Genomic DNA, 16,981 nt, shown 5'->3' on the forward strand with positions numbered 1-16,981 from the left:
TTCTCTCCGGGCATGCTGCACGTGCCATCTCAGTAAACCCCTGACCCGATGACACACGTTCTACCCTCCGTTCCACAAAGGAGGGAGGCTGAGGCTAACTGAGGAAACTAGAGCTTCGTGGAGATAAGTAGTTTGCCTGACTCGCTGAGAAATGGGGCACCTGTGACTTTGAGCTGGTCTGGTCTCTTTTTCCACCGCTGTCAAGCTGGAGCCCCTGGTCCCCTGGCCCCCGCCTGTTCCCACCATGCTGTGCCGCACCTGAGCAGGAACAGCCCTCTTCCCTGTTCTAGCTCCACACGCCCATCAGGCCACAGGAGGCAGCTGCCTGGAGGTGAAAATCAGAGTGCCCGGGCCGGCGAGCAGATGGGGTGACAGTCGCCACCAACATTCAGGGTCAGTGTGGGGAGATGCCCCCGGCGAGGGTCGGTGGGTCATGCCTTCCTCAGAGGCAGGTTCTTGTCCACTCCTCACGTGCTTCCCTCTGGCACTCTGGATGAGGCGTTCCTGCTTTGGGAAGAGCTGCTGCAGCCACAGCCCTCACAGCCTCCAGAACTGGCCTTTTCCTGTAATTTTCTCCTGCAGACCCTGAAACCCATGCTTAGCGTGAGGTTTGTAAGAAGATTACACATATGGCAGTTTTAACATTTGCTGGGAATGGGGATTCTTTTCCACTGATACACTGTCTGAGGGAGGTGGCCACAGACCAGAGCAACCACAATATTTACAAAGATATTTCGTAAAAATGAAGGCTTTGGCAACCAGTGTAGCCCATCACTCATGGGGGATAAAGTGAAGCTCACTTGAGGTTTAATAAATCAGGACATAGTGTGTTTGTCCACGGCCTCATTTTTTCCTCATTACTGGTGGGTGATGTCATGTTTTCATTTCCATTTGAATCTTTTAGTGTCCAGCAGTAGGAAAAGAAGGAAAAAATTCATGTTCACCTCATTTATTATGCTGTATTTCCATTTTTAAGGAGAAAGCTTAATTTCAATTCTGCCAGATACATGAGTACAGTCTTCAAACTGTTGTTAAGGATTTATGGGATTTTTATAAGACTGGTGTTCTGGAAATTACTGACTTTTTGTATATGTGCAGTGATACTGCTTTTGAATTAAGTTCTTTTCTCATTTTGGCCAAATGAATCTCTGATTTTAAAAAGAACAAGACTAGCCACCCCCCAAATTATAGCACAATAGAAAATTTAGATATTGCTAGAAAATGTAAAGACTAAAATCATCCATAAGCATACCAACTGTTGAGACAAGCAGCGCATACATATGATATCTTAAATGCAATGCTCGTCTTTACCCTGCGTCTTTCTGCCAGTGAAGGGTTTGGGTGTCACCGCCGTCCCGTGTCACCTGTGTCCTGCCACGTGGGGTAAATAACACTAAAAGCAAACGAGGATCCCTCTTTCACAAGCTTGAGCCTCCACTTCCCCGTGCCCTCATGGAGGCACCCCTGTTTCCAAACAGCTCTCCCCGGAGGTACACTTGTCCGCGGGCGCCTAGTTGCCCTCTCTCATATTACAAAGAGTAGTTTCCATTCCTCTTCCCCGAGTGTCACGTGAATTCCTGGAGGACTTACACATATGGGTATTGACGATTAAGTCATTCAAGTTTTTACGGAGCGTGTCTTGAGCTCGTTGCTGGAATCTCCCAACAGTAAAGGCCTATGACATTGTTCTTAGAGTTGGTGAGAGTCTTCTCGGCTAAGGGACGGGGTCCTGCGTGTTGGCAGGAGTGTGGTGTGTTATGGAAACAGGCAGGAGATAACCGTGTGGGTCTGTCAGAGCAGAGTCAGCAGCAGGCCACACATGGCCGCCCCTCCTTCAGACTCTCAGTCCTCTCTGTCTTTCCGTCCCTGCTCCCCTGTCTTCCTTCTTAATCTCTGTTGGTTCCTCCTCCTCCACCTGACTTCAGGCCTGGAACCTCTTCTCTAATTTCTCACCAAGAGAGTGTGATCACCTGTGTGCTGTCTGTGTGGTGGTGATCTCCGGCTGCATTCTTGACATGTCTGTTTGAATGTCTGGGGTCATCTCCAGCCTAACAGGTGCAAGTATTTATTAAATAAATACAACTGCAGTCACATGTAAACTAAAACGCAAGGGTTCCTTAAGTGTTTGGATACAGAGGGGTAAGGGGAGGGAGAAGAGTCTGCGATGAAACCTGCAGGTTGTGGGAAATGAAGGCGATCGTGAGGTCTGCGGGCTTGAGTGCAGGAGAGAAGCAGCTAGATCACCAGAGACTTGGGATGTGACGTTGAAGGTTTGGGGCTTCACCCAAAGGCTGCAGGGCAGGAGCATAACCGGTTGTGCATTTCAGAAAGAGAACTGCACAGCATGCCTTCTGAAGTGAAAGAAGGGCCACGTCTAGAGGCAGAGCACTGTTTAAAAGATCTCTGCAGTGATTCAAGAGAGAAGAGGGGGGAGCTCAAGAGATAATTAGATAGTTAGGTAAAATCAACAAGACTTAAGATGTGGCTGGCTGTAGGGAAAGGGAAGGGGGAGGAATCAAATACGAGAAGCCCCGGTTTCTGATGTGAACAGCTGCATTGTGGGAAGGCCATTTCCCGGGATAAACACAGGTTGCAGAGAAAGATAATGTCATCCGTTCTGCAGAGCAGTGGTACCAGGTTCCATATTCAAGAGCCGGCAGCATGTGGATGGATGGCACTGAAGGAAATCATAGACTGTGATATAGAACCAGGCCTTCCTTTGGGCAAGGCTCACAAGAAGTACAGGAACTAGAAGAAGAGAATTTTTTTTGGTAAGATTTTATTTTTTTAAGTTATCTCTACACCCAGCATGGGGCTTAAACCTACAGCCCCGAGATCAAGAGTTGCATGTTTACCAACTGAACCAGCCAGGAGCCCCCAGAAGAAGAGAAGAATTTGGGGGATCCCATCCCCCAAAATAATCACTTTCACACATTGTTGATAGAAATTTAAATTAATAAATTCTTTACATAGGTCATTTCATCAGTCTTTTCTAAATATTAAGCCGTTCTGCTCAGATTCTAACAAAAATGTTTGCACAAATGTGCAACAACATCTTACAAGGATATCCATTGTAGTGTTTAAAATAGTGAAAAACTACAAACCACCCAAAAGATTATCAACAGAAGATTGGTTACATTACGACTTATCGTACATCTATACAATGGCCACCTTACTACCTTAAAAATAACAAAGTAGATTTGTATTTGTTGGTGTGAGTACGTGGAATGGTAAAAGCAATGGCAGATACATTTTATTGAGCATTTGGTATATCCCAGGCTATATACGTAAAGAACTTCAGAAATCAATAGGGAAAGACTCCCAGTAAAATAATAGGCAAGCAGTTTGAACAGACTCTTCACAGAAATCAAAATTCAGATGGCCAATTAAACACATGTAAGTGTTCAATTTCATTGGTAAAGTAAGGGAAAATATTTTTTTGAGATTTACTTCAGAGAGAGAATGTGTAAGCGCGAGTGAGGGGAGGGGGAGAGGGAGAGAGGGACAGGGAGAGGGGAAGCAGACTCCCCGCTGAGTGAGGAGCCTCACACGGGGCTCAATTTCCCATCCAGATATCGTGACCTGAGGGGAAACCAAGAGTCAGACACTTCACCGACTAAGCCACCCACACGAAAATGTGTTTTAAATCCCATGAAATACCACTGCGTACCTACCAGAATGATAATAGTAGAAATACTGGCAGTGTCAGCTGTTGGGGTGTGTGGCAGCAGACTCCTCCTGCATGCTGTTTGACCATAAATTGGCACAGACGTTTTGACATTGTCCATGAAAGTTGAAGACTCACACACCCCTAGGTAAATATCCAAAAGAAACATGCACTCAGGGCACCTGGGTGGCTCAGTCGGCAAAGGGTCTGCCTTTGCCTCAGGTCATGATCTTGGGGTCCTGGGATCAAGTCCCGTGTAGTCCGGCTGCGCACTCAGCAAGGAACCTGCTTCTCCCTCTACCCCTCCCCGTGCTCGTGTGCGCAGACGTACTTTGTCTTTCTCTTTCTAATAAATAAAGTTTTTAAAAAAGAAGAAACGTGCACTAGAATGACACACAGCATTATTTGTAATAGCCCACGTTCTTTAACAGTAGAATGGAAAAAATGATAAATTGATATACTCATGTCGTAAGTGCCATTGAGAATTGAACAAACAACATGGGCTTGTCTACAGCGTCACGGGGGAATCTCACAAGTAAAATCCCGTTTGTTTTATGAATCTGTCCACACAGGGTTTAAAACTGGGCAAAGCTAAAGTACAGAGTTTAGGGTTCCACGCTTAACTGGAAACCTGTAAAGAAATACAAGAAGTTATTTTCCTAAAAGTCAAGGTAGTTGTTGCCTTCAGAGGAAGGCAAGGGTATGTGATTCGGCAGAGGGGTGCCAGCGGCTCCGGGGGTGCCAGCCAGACTCTGCTACACGTCCATTACACTCACGCATTCTCGTACATTCTTAATACATGTTCCATGCACTTTTCAAGATTCAGTCTCAAGAAACCAAATCAAATCCAAGCAGGAAAAAATAATAATAAGGAAATTCGCAGCTGAATACATTATAGTGAAGCTGCAGGTACCAAAGACAAGAAGAACATCTTTGGAGCAACCAGGGGGAAGATGAATTGGAGCACCTTCAAAGTAGCAACCTGACTTTTCAACAGCAGCAGTGGAAGCCAGAAACCAATCGACTGATAACTTCATATGCTGAGAAAATGTGATCAAACCTGCTACACTCAGCAAAACAACTCCTTCAAAAATGAAATTGAAGTAATATCTGCAACCCCCATGTTCATTGTAACTTTATCCACAATGGTCAAGACAGAAACCAAGTGTCTTTTGACAGATAAATGGATAAAGAAAATGTGGTCCACTCATGTCCACACACACAATGGTATATTATTGAGCCCTAAAGAGAACGAAATCCTGCCATTTTTGACAACGTGGATGGACCTTGATGGCATTATGCTAACTGAAGTAAGACAGAGACCGATACCTTATGATCTCAGGTGGAATCTAAAAGACAGAAAATCAAACTCATAAATATGGAAAGCAGATTGGTGTTGCCAGAGATAGTGGGGGGCAGGGCAAGTGGCTGGAGGGGTCAGAAGGTACGAGCTTCACTGCATCCTGGGGCGCAGTGCACAGCATGGCGACTGTGGTTGACAGTATTGTTACCTGAAATTTGCTAAGAGAGTAGATCTTAAAAGTTCTCATCACAGGGTGTTACCTAGACTTACTGTCATCATTTACAATACATACAAACATCAGATCATTCATCACACGCCCGGAACTACTACCGTGTTTTATTTTTTTTTAAAGATTTTATTTATTTATTTGACAGAGATAAACACAGCCAGCGAGAGAGGGAACACAAGCAGGGGGAGTGGGAGAGGAAGAAACAGGCTCACAGCGGAGGAGCCTGATGTGGGGCTCGATCCCATAACGCTGGGATCACGCCCTGAGCTGAAGGCAGACGCTTAACCGCTGTGCCACCCAGGCGCCCCAACTACCGTGTTTTACTTCCAATTCCATCTTCATAAAACTGGGAAAACATGAAAGTTGAAGACCATGTAGACGCTTGTGTCATAACAAAAGGATATTCTTCAGGCAGAGGGAAAACAGTTCCAAAAGGAGGGTTTGAGATGCAAGAAACTATAAAGAGCAAAGAATATAGTAAATACATCAAACAGTGACTGTATAATAAAATATTAAGAATGTCAAGTGAGGTCTCCCTTTTGAAGCTAGAATTAAAGATGCACAGCAGTACAGGAGGGAGTGAGAGTAAAGTGTTGTGCAGTCGTTTGTTCATGGGGAAGATGGACGTGGATGTAGTCCCCGACGAGCAGTGCGTGACCAAGTGTCTAAGATAGCCGTTGGACAAGCGGAAATAGAGCGTGTAACTTCCCAGCTAATGGGGGGGGGCAGATGTGTAAAAAGCTAATCAAAAAGAAGGCAAAGAGGGGCGCCTGGGTGGCACAGTGGTTAAGCGTCTGCCTTCAGCTCAGGGCGTGATCCCGGCGTTATGGGATCGAGTTCCACATCAGGCTCCTCCGCTATGAGCCTGCTTCTTCCTCTCCCACTCCCCCTGCTTGTGTTCCCTCTCTCGCTGGCTGTCTCTATCTCTGTCAAATAAATAAATAAAATCTTAAAAAAAAAAAAAAAAGAAGGCAAAGAGGAAAAAACTTACAAAAGTCTGTTGTGGTGGGACTTTAAACGGCAGCAGAGCAAAGAGGTCATGAGTCTTCAAAAGAAAATAAGTATAGGGGCGCCTGGGTGGCTCAGTCGTTAAGCATCTGCCTTTGGCTCAGGTCATGACCCCAGGGTCCTGGAATCGAGCCCCACATCAGGCTCCTGCTCAGTGGGAAGCCTGCTTCGCCCTCTCCCACTCCCCCTGCTTGTGTTCCCTGTCTTACTCTCTCTGTCAAATACATAAAATCTTAAAAAAAAAAAAAAGTATAAAGCTGAAATATTTGTTTAAAAAAAAAAAAAAACCAACTGTTTCAGGACTCTGGAGATTGACCAGAGGCAGAGAATGAATAATTTGGAGCTTGATTCAGTCATCTCCTTTCACATCCCTGTTTTACTCATGATGTCCTAGATGGTCATCTCTCATATGCATCCCAGACTCCTCATTGTCACTAAGGGAACTGAAAGGACCAATGTGTTGGTGACGACACTTTGGTTGCAAGTCCTAGAAACCCACTTCAAGTAAGACCAAGTACCAGGGCTGTGTCCCCAAACAACACCCTCATCTCACCCCGGGATCCCAGGGGCCTGGGACCAGAAATGGGGTTGCCCTCATGCTCCAGGTGGTATTCGGGACCCTTACCTTGCTTTCTGTGTAGGTCTTGCCTTCTGCGGACCAGCTCCCACTGTGTGGACAGGCCTGTGGCCAGCAGCCCATCTCAGAGATCCCAAGCCTGTGTACCCCTCCCAGACGGGTGGTCTGGCCCTGAATGTCACCTTTCTCCAGAGAACCTGAACGGGTCCCACGCTCACCCCTGGTCCCGTCAAGTGCGGTCTCTGGGGTCAGGGTCGAATGCAGTCTGACAAGCTCGGGCAGGTGGTGGTGATATGAGGTGCGTGTGTGCATGCACGCCACAAGAGAAGTTCACATAGACTATCCTAGGTACAGTTTTTGTAGCAAAAAGAAAAGTTGATACTGTTTAGTATGACTTACCTGCCTTCCTTTCCGTCAACGCGTGTTTATCTTGGTGAAGGAAGCATCTGTATGTTGTGGGTGCTCTGGTGTGTGGCCAACCGCAGACTGTACCTGTTGAGCTGTCAGTATTCGTCGATTTGGTTATTTCCTTTTAGTTTGACTCATTTACAACGGTTCAAGTGATTATTGAAATCTTGTACACTCATAGCTCTATCTCAGGAAGTTGTCCTTTATAATCAGAACTCAAAGGCTACAGATGCTTTTTTTCATTCTTGGCGTTTTTCTGAATATATACTTAAATAACTGACAGGGTTTTGTTTTCTTCCTTTTCTGGAGGGTAGTTATAAACCATTAGTTATACAAAGAGCAAACTTCTCAATGGATGAAGGTTGTTTTGCTTTTAAACAGACTAATTTCAAGCAGGCTTTAGTGAAACAAACAATATTTTCACTCTGAAGTCACCAGCACGACAGCAGCAGCCATGCCACCATCTGTTTGTGACAGTATGACACTTGGTGTCTGTAATTCAGAACAGCAAAAGTAAACTGTGACTGTTTGCACGGTGAAACTGTCTTCTCTGCGTCCGTGGAGGGGAGGAGAGGCCTCAGGGGAGCACTGAGCACGGGTTGCAGGCTCTCCTTGTACTCCACGTCTGGAACCACCGGGCGTCCTCTGCAAGCCCCGTGCTCTGTGTCCAGTATGAATGGAAGGCAAATCAAACCACTCTGCCTGCCACCCGCCCGTTTTTTCGCGGGGACCGTCCTTGTGGTCCTTGCGCCCCCGCCCAGGCCTGGCCCACCACTGGCCGACCACTGGCTGCTTCTACAGCGGGCAGCGATTCCTGCTGTGTGTCTGTTGGTTCCAGGACTTTTTTCTCTGAAAAGTGTGTGCCAGGAAGTGCAGTGCTCGCTACTGTCTTACGCCAAGTATCTTTCCTGACGTCCTGGAGATTTTATGCTAAAGCGTCTATCTAAAAACGTCCCTGTTTCTACTTTCCTGTTTAAAACTTGGATTCTCGGTCATTCTCCCAGACTCCCCAGTTTCACCAAATCCCTTTTATTTCCTTTGGCTTTTCCTTTGCAGGTTGTGTACATTCATGAATGGGGCGAACCATTAGCAAGAGCTAGCAAGCCGGCTGGAGATTTCACAGAGGGCCTTGAATACACATTTAAAAAAAATTTTTTTTTTTATTTATTAGAGAGCATGGGGAGGGGCAGAGGGAGAAGCAAACAGCGCATCCAGCACAGAGGCCAACACGGGGCTCCATCTCATGACCCTGAGATCATGACCTGAGCCACAATCAAGAGTCAGACACCCAACAGACTGCGCCACCCCGGCCTTCCTTGAATACACATTTTAGAGATTTGGCCTTTATTCTCAGCTCTGCAAAATCACTTTACATTCTTGAGGGAGGATAGTGACATGAAAACAGTCATCTCTGAGGAGGATAATTTTGGAGAGGTGTGAGTGATATTTAGAGAATCAAGAAATTAGTGATACTATGTAACAAAGAGCTGGACTCCATTTTTGGTACTAGGCTGCTGACAGCTCGCCAGCCTTCGCCTCCTTCCCCTCCACATCTGGGCAGTCTGATAAGAAAGCCTGTGTGCTCCCTACTCGGTGCCAGCCCGTTCACCCCAACCACAGTGAAAGCTGGAGCCCGTCGCCCACCCTGCTGTCGAGCCGCTTGAGAGCTGTCTTCCCTCCCCAGGATCCTCAGTGTATGAGTAGTAACTCGGTGACCCCCCACCCCGTGATGTGTGGCAGCATCAGTCTTGACATTCACTGAGTTTTGTGGGGGAGTTCTTGTGCTCTGTGGAGTGGCCTTTCCCCCATAGGAGAGCACCCAGAGGCATGTGGTGACAGTCGGTGGACGCCTATTGTGGGGTGCCCCCAGCCTGCCCTCCTTTGAGTTGCCTCGCCCTCGTGGGCTGACACACCCTTGATCAGTGCACACGGTGGAATACTACGCAGCCATTAAAAGAACACAGCAACTCGGTCTTCACAGGAAAAGCTCTGCAGTACACATTGTTTAGCAAAGAGCAACAAGAGAAAACAGTGTGGGCGTAGTTTGATTTTATTTATTAAAATATTTTATATCAAGGTGTTTTTAGCTGAGGGATAATTTTCATACACCTGTGAATTTTCAGCAGCTTGGCAAATGCACACTGTCATGTGACCACCCCCACAATCAAGATAAGAGCTCCCACCATCCTAACAAATTCCCTGGTGACCCTTGGTGGTCAACCTCTGTCCTCGCCTGCAGCCCCTGGCAACCACCGATCTCTTCTCTGAACCTATAATTTTGTCATTTCCAGATTCTCATACGGGGTGCAGGCTTTGCGGTCTGGGTCCCTCCCCAGGCAGAAAGCATTTGAGTCACCACGATGTGCGTGCGTCCCTGGGTGGGCCCATGCTATGGATGGACCTCACCAGTTGAAGGACATTTGGGTGATTCATATTAAAGCTGCTACAAACATTTTAGTATTTTTATGTGAACAGTGTGTTTCTTCACGGAGGTATAATTGGCCTGTAACACTGTGTTAGTTCCGGGTGTACAACATAATTTATATTCACATACGCTGCAGAATCATCACCACAGTGAGTCTGATTGACATCCATCAACACACAGAATTGCAGATTGTTTTCTCTTGGGATGAGAACTTTCAAGATCTCTTAGCAACTTTCAAATATGTAATACCGTCTTGTTAACTACAGTTGCTGTGCTGTGCATTCTAGCCCCGGGACTTCTCTTATAACTGGAAGTTTGTACCTTTTGACCCCTTCTTTTTTTTTTTTTTAAAGATTTTATTTCTTTATTCGACAGAGATAGAGACAGCCAGCGAGAGAGGGAACACAAGCAGGGGGAGTGGGAGAGGAAGAAGCAGGCTCACAGTGGAGGAGCCCGATGTGGGGCTCCATCCCGTAACGCCGGGATCACGCCCTGAGCCGAAGGCAGACGCTTTAACTGCTATGCCACCCAGGCGCCCCCTTTTGACCCCTTCTGAACATAAACTTCACTGTACTTGTATAAATGCTTGGAAGCGGGCCTGCTGGCCACACGTGGGTGTGAGTTTGCCTTCACAAGAAACTGTACCATTTTGTGCCCCCGCCAGCAGCGTACGTGGCCTGCACAATTCCACCTATTTGTTATGAGTCCAGGGAAGTAAGTCTGCAGGTGGGATGAGATCCTGGAGACGCTCGCCCAGGGAGGGTGTGGAGCCTGGAATTGATATGTCAAGGGGAGGTGGAGGTCTGTATCTTTAAAGACTTAACTGCTGTAGTAAGAATGCGGGTGTTAATTACCTGTATATTGTAAGAGAACGGGAAATGGAATATTTCTTACCAAAAAGAAGACTGGGATGCTTCTAGAAATATGCAGGGCGAGATAATACACTGTCTTCCCCCACCATTTGAAACATACAGAAATTCTGGATTAAGTTTAACGTGTTTTAAGTACCTTGTCAAGCTCAAAAGAAAGAAGTAGAAATGTCCCAAGAGCAGGAAATTAGGAGAGAAATCAACGCCAGGACAGTGTGTGGAGCTGGGGCTGGCTTGTCCTCATGCACAAAGGGGAAGATGACAGGTAGGGCAGGTCCCCCAGAGCCTCCGAGCTTCTCCCCCAACGCTGCCCACCCCCGGGGCTGCATGGACCGAGGTAGGGGGTGAACCTGCCTCACCACACCCCTGGCGTAGACGCCCGGAGGGAAGGTAGAATGTGGCCCGGGGACATTTTTACAGCCCTCCTTACAGAACTGACACAGAAGAAAATGACCCAGCTGAAGCCAGTGCACATTAAAAACTATACATTATAACAAACCTGCATTAAGTAAGAATTCTAGAAAACTCTGGACCAAAACTGCAAGGTAAAAGCTTAAGGTTATCAACATAATGACAAATAGAAACCTAATTCAGAATAGGGGACAGCTCTTTATAAAAGCCCATTCAAAAAAGAAACAAATTTGACATGTATGCTTTTTAAAAATGTCATTAGGATTTACATAATTTTAAAGCCAGTGGATAAATCAAACAACATGTTAAACGTTGCTACAGAGAAAATTAGAAGACTTATCTAAAGAAGTCATCCTAAAGAACAGAAGGATAGTTCGATGGAAAACGTGAGTTGGGTTCAGAAGCTTGGAATGAGGCGGATCAGCAGAGCCTGCTCTGGGGTCCTGGCAGGGTGGGGGTGTTCCTTGTCCAGAGGCCTTCTCTCGGGCAGCCCTGGGAACAGTCCGTGTCCCTCCCGGCTGGTGACCAGGCACAACCCCTACATGACTAGGGACAGCTAGCCCTGCGCCTCGGCACAAATGCATCCTTTCAGAATGTTAGAGGAGCTTACGAGCTGTTTCCCCAAGTGCTGCCCCGTTTTACATTCCCGCCACGCTCATGCTAACATGTCTTTCCCTCTTTTATTTATTGTACTCTCTACACTCGACGTGGGGCTCAAACTCAGAACCCCGAATTCAAGAGTCGCTCTTCCGAACGAGGCAGCCAGGCATCCCTGTCTCTTTTTCATCATAGCTGTCCTAGTGGGTGTGGAGTGACTCTGTATGCTCTTAAGGTGGATTTCATTGTAACCGTCCTGCAGGTCTAGTGTTTTCTTATCTCGAGCTCTTTGTGATTTATTGTTGAATGCCTTTCTAAACGACCTTGACAATAACCATATGTTCATATATCCTGATGCCACCAGCTTTGATTCAGTCTTTGATCATGAAGTTTTTAATGTGTTTCAAATAGCGTATTTGTCTGACAAGCACAAACTGCCCCCCCATCACCGTCACTATCCACCCCACCCCCAAAAAGCCGATTATATTTTTCCCCAAGAACTTAGAGTTTCATTTTTCAGTAGAAGCACGTTTGAGGTAACCCTCCACCTCCTGTGATTAGTTACATGGTTTCCCTGTCCCTCACCATGTTTGCAGAAGGCAGGGTCTTCGGGCCAGACAGTCACAAGCCCTTATGAGAATAGCATCGCACTTCCTCATGCGGAGATGGGGACAGAAAGGGCTGGGACACGTGCAGGTGCTCTCAGAGGACGGAGGCCCTGTGGAGTCCGTGGGGACACACGCCCCCACACGGGGCTCTCTGCTCCCCCAGCACTGTTAGTATAGCACATTGCTCACTGCGTGTTCTGCGTTTTTCAGAATCAAACTTTAGTATCTTCTCTGTGCATCTTCTTGCTTTGTAAGGGCAGTAGGACCCATCTGTTGGGCATTCAGTGTGTGTGGAAAAAACCCTTTTTTTGTTCCAAATGTGTAAATGCTGTGCTTACAGCTACTTGATTTTAAAAACAGCATGGAATTTGTATTTGTCCAAGGCTGAAGTATTACTTTTAGGAAACTGGAATCTGTTGTTTGGCTGTTTTGTCTTTAAAAAAAAAAGTTGGGTTCTGACTCTGTGAGCTGGCCTCTGGTTCCCCTTCCCACTGTTGCTGGGCTGCACTGTCGACGTCAGACAGTTGTGCAGGCCTCTGGGGCCCTGGGGCCTGAGTTCCCCTCCAGCCCTTCTGCACGGCATCTCTCTGTTCCCAAACAAAGCTAAACATTGTTCAGGCCTTTCCCATTTCAGCCTCAGCCTCTGGAAATTAGTGTGTTTCTTCAAATGTTATTTAGAGATTAGCTGAATTCTTAAGAAAGACAAGCAGAAAGATTACAAACACGCAAACAAACATCTTTACAACTGAATTTTCATGTAGCAAAGATTTCTAAGCTGCAGCTTTTGGCCCTTTTATTTCAAACACGATCCAGCTAATTCTACTTGAAGAAAATCTTGTGCACTGTGTTCAGAATGGAGAGTGTCAGGCAACTGAGCTTTTGTGTCAAAGAGCCAAGGGGGAGTCAACAGTAAAATCTCCATGTTTTCAGACAACTTTTAAGCTTTTCCACACCTTGAAATATCAGGAGGGAGGAAATGTACTAAAAACTATTAAGAACACACAGAAAAGCAATAAAAGTACTGTGCATAAGACCTTCAGGGAATAAAATCCAAAAAAATACCTGTTGAAAGATGTGCCCTTGTCTATCGATCACGACCCAAGGAAAGGCTTTTTGATAGCTCCCGAAACAGTAACTCAAGGACCTCTGCATCAAGAAGGGTTCCCAGGTGCTACTCTCACTCCAGGAAGATCGGGGAGACAAAGTAGATTTTCTGTTCTCGGTACCAAGTCCTGGAGCCTCTCGACAAGTACTCCATTTGTGGTCCTTGCTCTTCAGGATAGATGTGACAGCTGGAGAAGACCCAGGGAGACAGCTGGGTAGTCAGGGTGGCTGCAGGGCTTCCAGATGAAAAGGAACAAAGCATTGTCTACCCTGGTTGGCAGCAGCAGAGAGGAGGCTGGTCTGTTTGTCCGTCTGCTCTGCGAGGTCGTATGCTTCATGGGCTCAGGGATGCTCTCTTCCATGGTTTTATTTTGGTTGAAAGATACGCGTACAGAGAAGGGCACACGCTGCAAATATACAGTTGAATAAGTTTTCACAGAATGAGCTTGTAGGGCCACCAGCCCCCGAGCTGTGTCCAGCCGCCTCCCGCAGGGCCCCAGCGTACGGCAGTTCTGTGTCCAGACGTCCCTCCATGTGGCCTGTGGCCTTCCGTCATGTGAATGAGCCACAAGGTACTCGCCCAGGACTCTGTTCTTGGGCCTTTCCAGGTTCCGGCGTTTGTAAACAGTGCAGCTTTGCACATGTCTGTCATTGACGTGGGCGTGACTGCGGAGTCAGGGGGTAGACATATGTTCAGCGTTAGGGGCATTGCCGGAGCGTTTCCAAAGCAACTGGACCCGCTCACGCACAGCCGCAGCAGAGAAGGGCTGTCGTCACACAGGGTGCTCAAACCTGGTTCGTCCCTCATCTGCAGCCACGCGGGTGTGCATGTCGCCGTGTTCCATCGTGGCTTCTGTGTGCGTTTCCCTGATGCTCAGTCCTATTCTGTTCATCAGGATGTACCCAAGGTTTAATAAAGTGGCCGGGGTTTTTATTAAAACTCTCTTAACACACGTGACAGAGGATGGGACAGAAACCAGCTCACACCGGCTTCACAGGAAAGGCAGGGAGTGTCCCCAGTAGTACAAGAGGGCTAGAATGGCTCCAGCACTCCGAGAGAGGGTCACCTGAGCTTGAGGTCTCAGCAAAATGGAGGATTCCCTGCCCCACAGGCCTCTGGAGGAGGCTGCCTGCAACCCCTCGGTCTCTTTCCAGCCGAGTGTCCCCTGCAGGCAAAGCCTCTGTCCACATGTTGGTTGGCCCAGGGTGGACTGTTGGCCATTTGTGAGAAGCTGGTAGTCTGTGATGAGGACCTGAGCCGATTTTGTGAATGGGGCAGATCTGTTGCCAGAAGAAAGCTCGCCAGGTCTGACGCCCCACAACCGCGCCACTCTGAGTGGGTCAGACCGGGTTCGTCATGTGAGAGAGCATGAACCTGAAATACGTTTACTGAGAGCTCCTCGAGGAGCATAAACCAATTCAGCACACCAAAGAAAACCCTCTGCCCTCATTTCCCGATTCAGGAGATACTGATGATGAAAATACGAATCATGATGAGTTCACGGGCGGACTGAAGAGAAATGGACAAGTCAGAGTACTTTCAGTGTTTTTACCTGTTTTGAGTCTCAAGTCAAACCCAGGGCCAGATGGGCCTTCCTCCTGCCCAGGCCAGCGGCGAGGATGCCAGTGGGTTGGCCATGTGGTTTGTGACCAGACGAGAAGGCCTGTGTTGTTCTAGGACCTAACGAACAACTATGCATTTTTCCTCAGATTCCTTCAGCGGAAAATGGGAACCCTTAATTAAAATAAGGTAATGCTTAAACCTGTAGCAGGACAGAAAGGCTGCCCAGGGAGATTTTCCAAAGGTGGGAATCCTGAGGCTGAAAAAGGATTATAAGGAAAAAACTAAGGAAAACTGAATAAAGTATGCACATTGTTGATAAAAGTGATGAACTGATACTGGTCATTAATTGTGACACACGTACCACATCAGTGTTCGGTATTAATACTGTGGGAACTCTGTACTATCTTGCCACCCTTTCTGTCAATCTTAAACTGTTCTAAAAAATAAGATTTATTTTTCTAAAAATTTCCTTGGAGGAGCCCCTGCATGGAGGGTTCCCGCAGCATAACTGTCCTGGTTTCGGCGTGCGGCCACACTGCCTGCCTTCCCTCTGGTCAGCACTGAGCTGGACTACAGGTCACCTGCAGCTGGCTTCGAGAAAGGCACGAGGGACGAGGGTCAGGAGGCCAGCTCAGCTTGGCTGCTTTACTTGGGGCTCTGAGTCATTGGAGCACCCTTGCGTGTCTCTGAAACATGTTTTTCTTATTCTTCAAATGGGCATCATTTTAAGCCCCACCTTGTAAACGTATCCTACGCTTCAACATGTACAGATGAGATAAACTCGGGCTGTCCTGCAAACAGGATGGGCTATTTCATTGAGCCTTGTTTCCCCCTCATGGGTTAATTCTCTTGCCCAGTATTCATTAGCTCTATCTGTAAAATAGAATTTACTTATGGCATCCTTGAGCCGCCTGGGTGGCTCAGTCCGTTGGGTGCCCAGCTCTTGATTTCAGCTCAGGTCATGATCTCGGGGTCCTGAGATCGAGCCTGTTTGTCCCTGTCCCTCTGCCCCTCCCCCTGCTCACACACGCACTCTCTCTCTAAAATAAGTAAATAAAATCTTAATAAATAAAAAGTCATCCTTAAATTCTATATCCAAAGTATTCATCAAGTTTAAGGGAAAATTTAAAATATCATTAAAGATGAAAGGCCTCAAACATGGACAGTTGAAACACAGCCTTTCCTGGCACCGGCGCGGCCCTTCTGGAATGGCGGCAGAGAGGATACACGGGGTGAGGAGTGCCCAGGGGAGGCAGCATGAGCGCCTGGGAAGCAAGCGGGATCGTGGTGTCCAGTGAAGACAGAGGAAACAGAGGCCCAAGCCACGAAGGCAAAGGGGGCTGAGCCTTTGTCCTGGGGAGCCTCTGGGGGTGGGAAGGTTGTTCCTCTGGCAGGGGGCCTGTCTGAGGAAGACAGGAACCGCTGGGAGTGGCCTGCACTCTGGAGAGAAAACTAAGCACTTTCAGTAAGAAACAGGCGCAGCAAGTTTCCTGTACTAGATTGGGGGCCCTTTACAGTTGGGAACTCAAGCCTCATTCATGTCTGGCACGCGATATGGAATATATGAACAGACTTGAGGGACACTTGTGTTTCCCAGCAGATGTTTTCGTTGCTACCATCAAAGTCGTGTTCCCAGAATGAATCATGTTACAAGTTGATTGTAATAACACTGTCCTGTGTTTTACAACTATATTTGAATTCAGAAACAGCTATATGGTAGAAAGTTCACAAGCTCAGGTCCCGAAATATGCCTGAAGTTTGAATCAGTTTATCCTTGTGTCATCTTGAGTGGCTATCGTGATTTCCTGATTAATGCCCGGTTCAGATTTGTTTAAATGGACATTCTGCCAGTGCCGCTGTGCGGCTGGCGAGGGTGGTGTGAGCGCCTGCGTGTCGAGGGCCTAGGGCCTGCGGAGGTTACGGGTAAATGTGCGTGTGTGTGTGTGATTTGTTTTTTGGAAGATAAACTCAAGACCTTAAAAATCCAACGTGTGAAAAAGAAATGAGACCACAATAACTTTAAAGCTAGTTTCAGTGTTTTAGACAACATTACCTCGACATCTATGAAATAACGAGAGTTTAACCCTTAGTAATGATAAAATTGCCAGTGAATATCTGGAATGTTGGGTTCATTATCTGCTCGTATTTCGTTATTTTGCACGCATGATTACATATTCACATGTACCTGAAGAGAAAGTTGAGAAATGACTT

General features: G+C 47.0%; 1 protein-coding gene across 4 annotated transcripts in view; it reads left to right on the plus strand.

Annotated features, from left to right (window-relative positions):
* The window catches only part of CENPP (centromere protein P), a 234,751-nt gene that overhangs the window by 205,503 nt on the left and 12,267 nt on the right, over positions 1 to 16,981 (plus strand). The window lies entirely within an intron of this gene.

This window comes from Ailuropoda melanoleuca, chromosome 17, assembly GCF_002007445.2.
Source record: "Ailuropoda melanoleuca isolate Jingjing chromosome 17, ASM200744v2, whole genome shotgun sequence".
Lineage (NCBI taxonomy): Eukaryota > Metazoa > Chordata > Mammalia > Carnivora > Ursidae > Ailuropoda > Ailuropoda melanoleuca.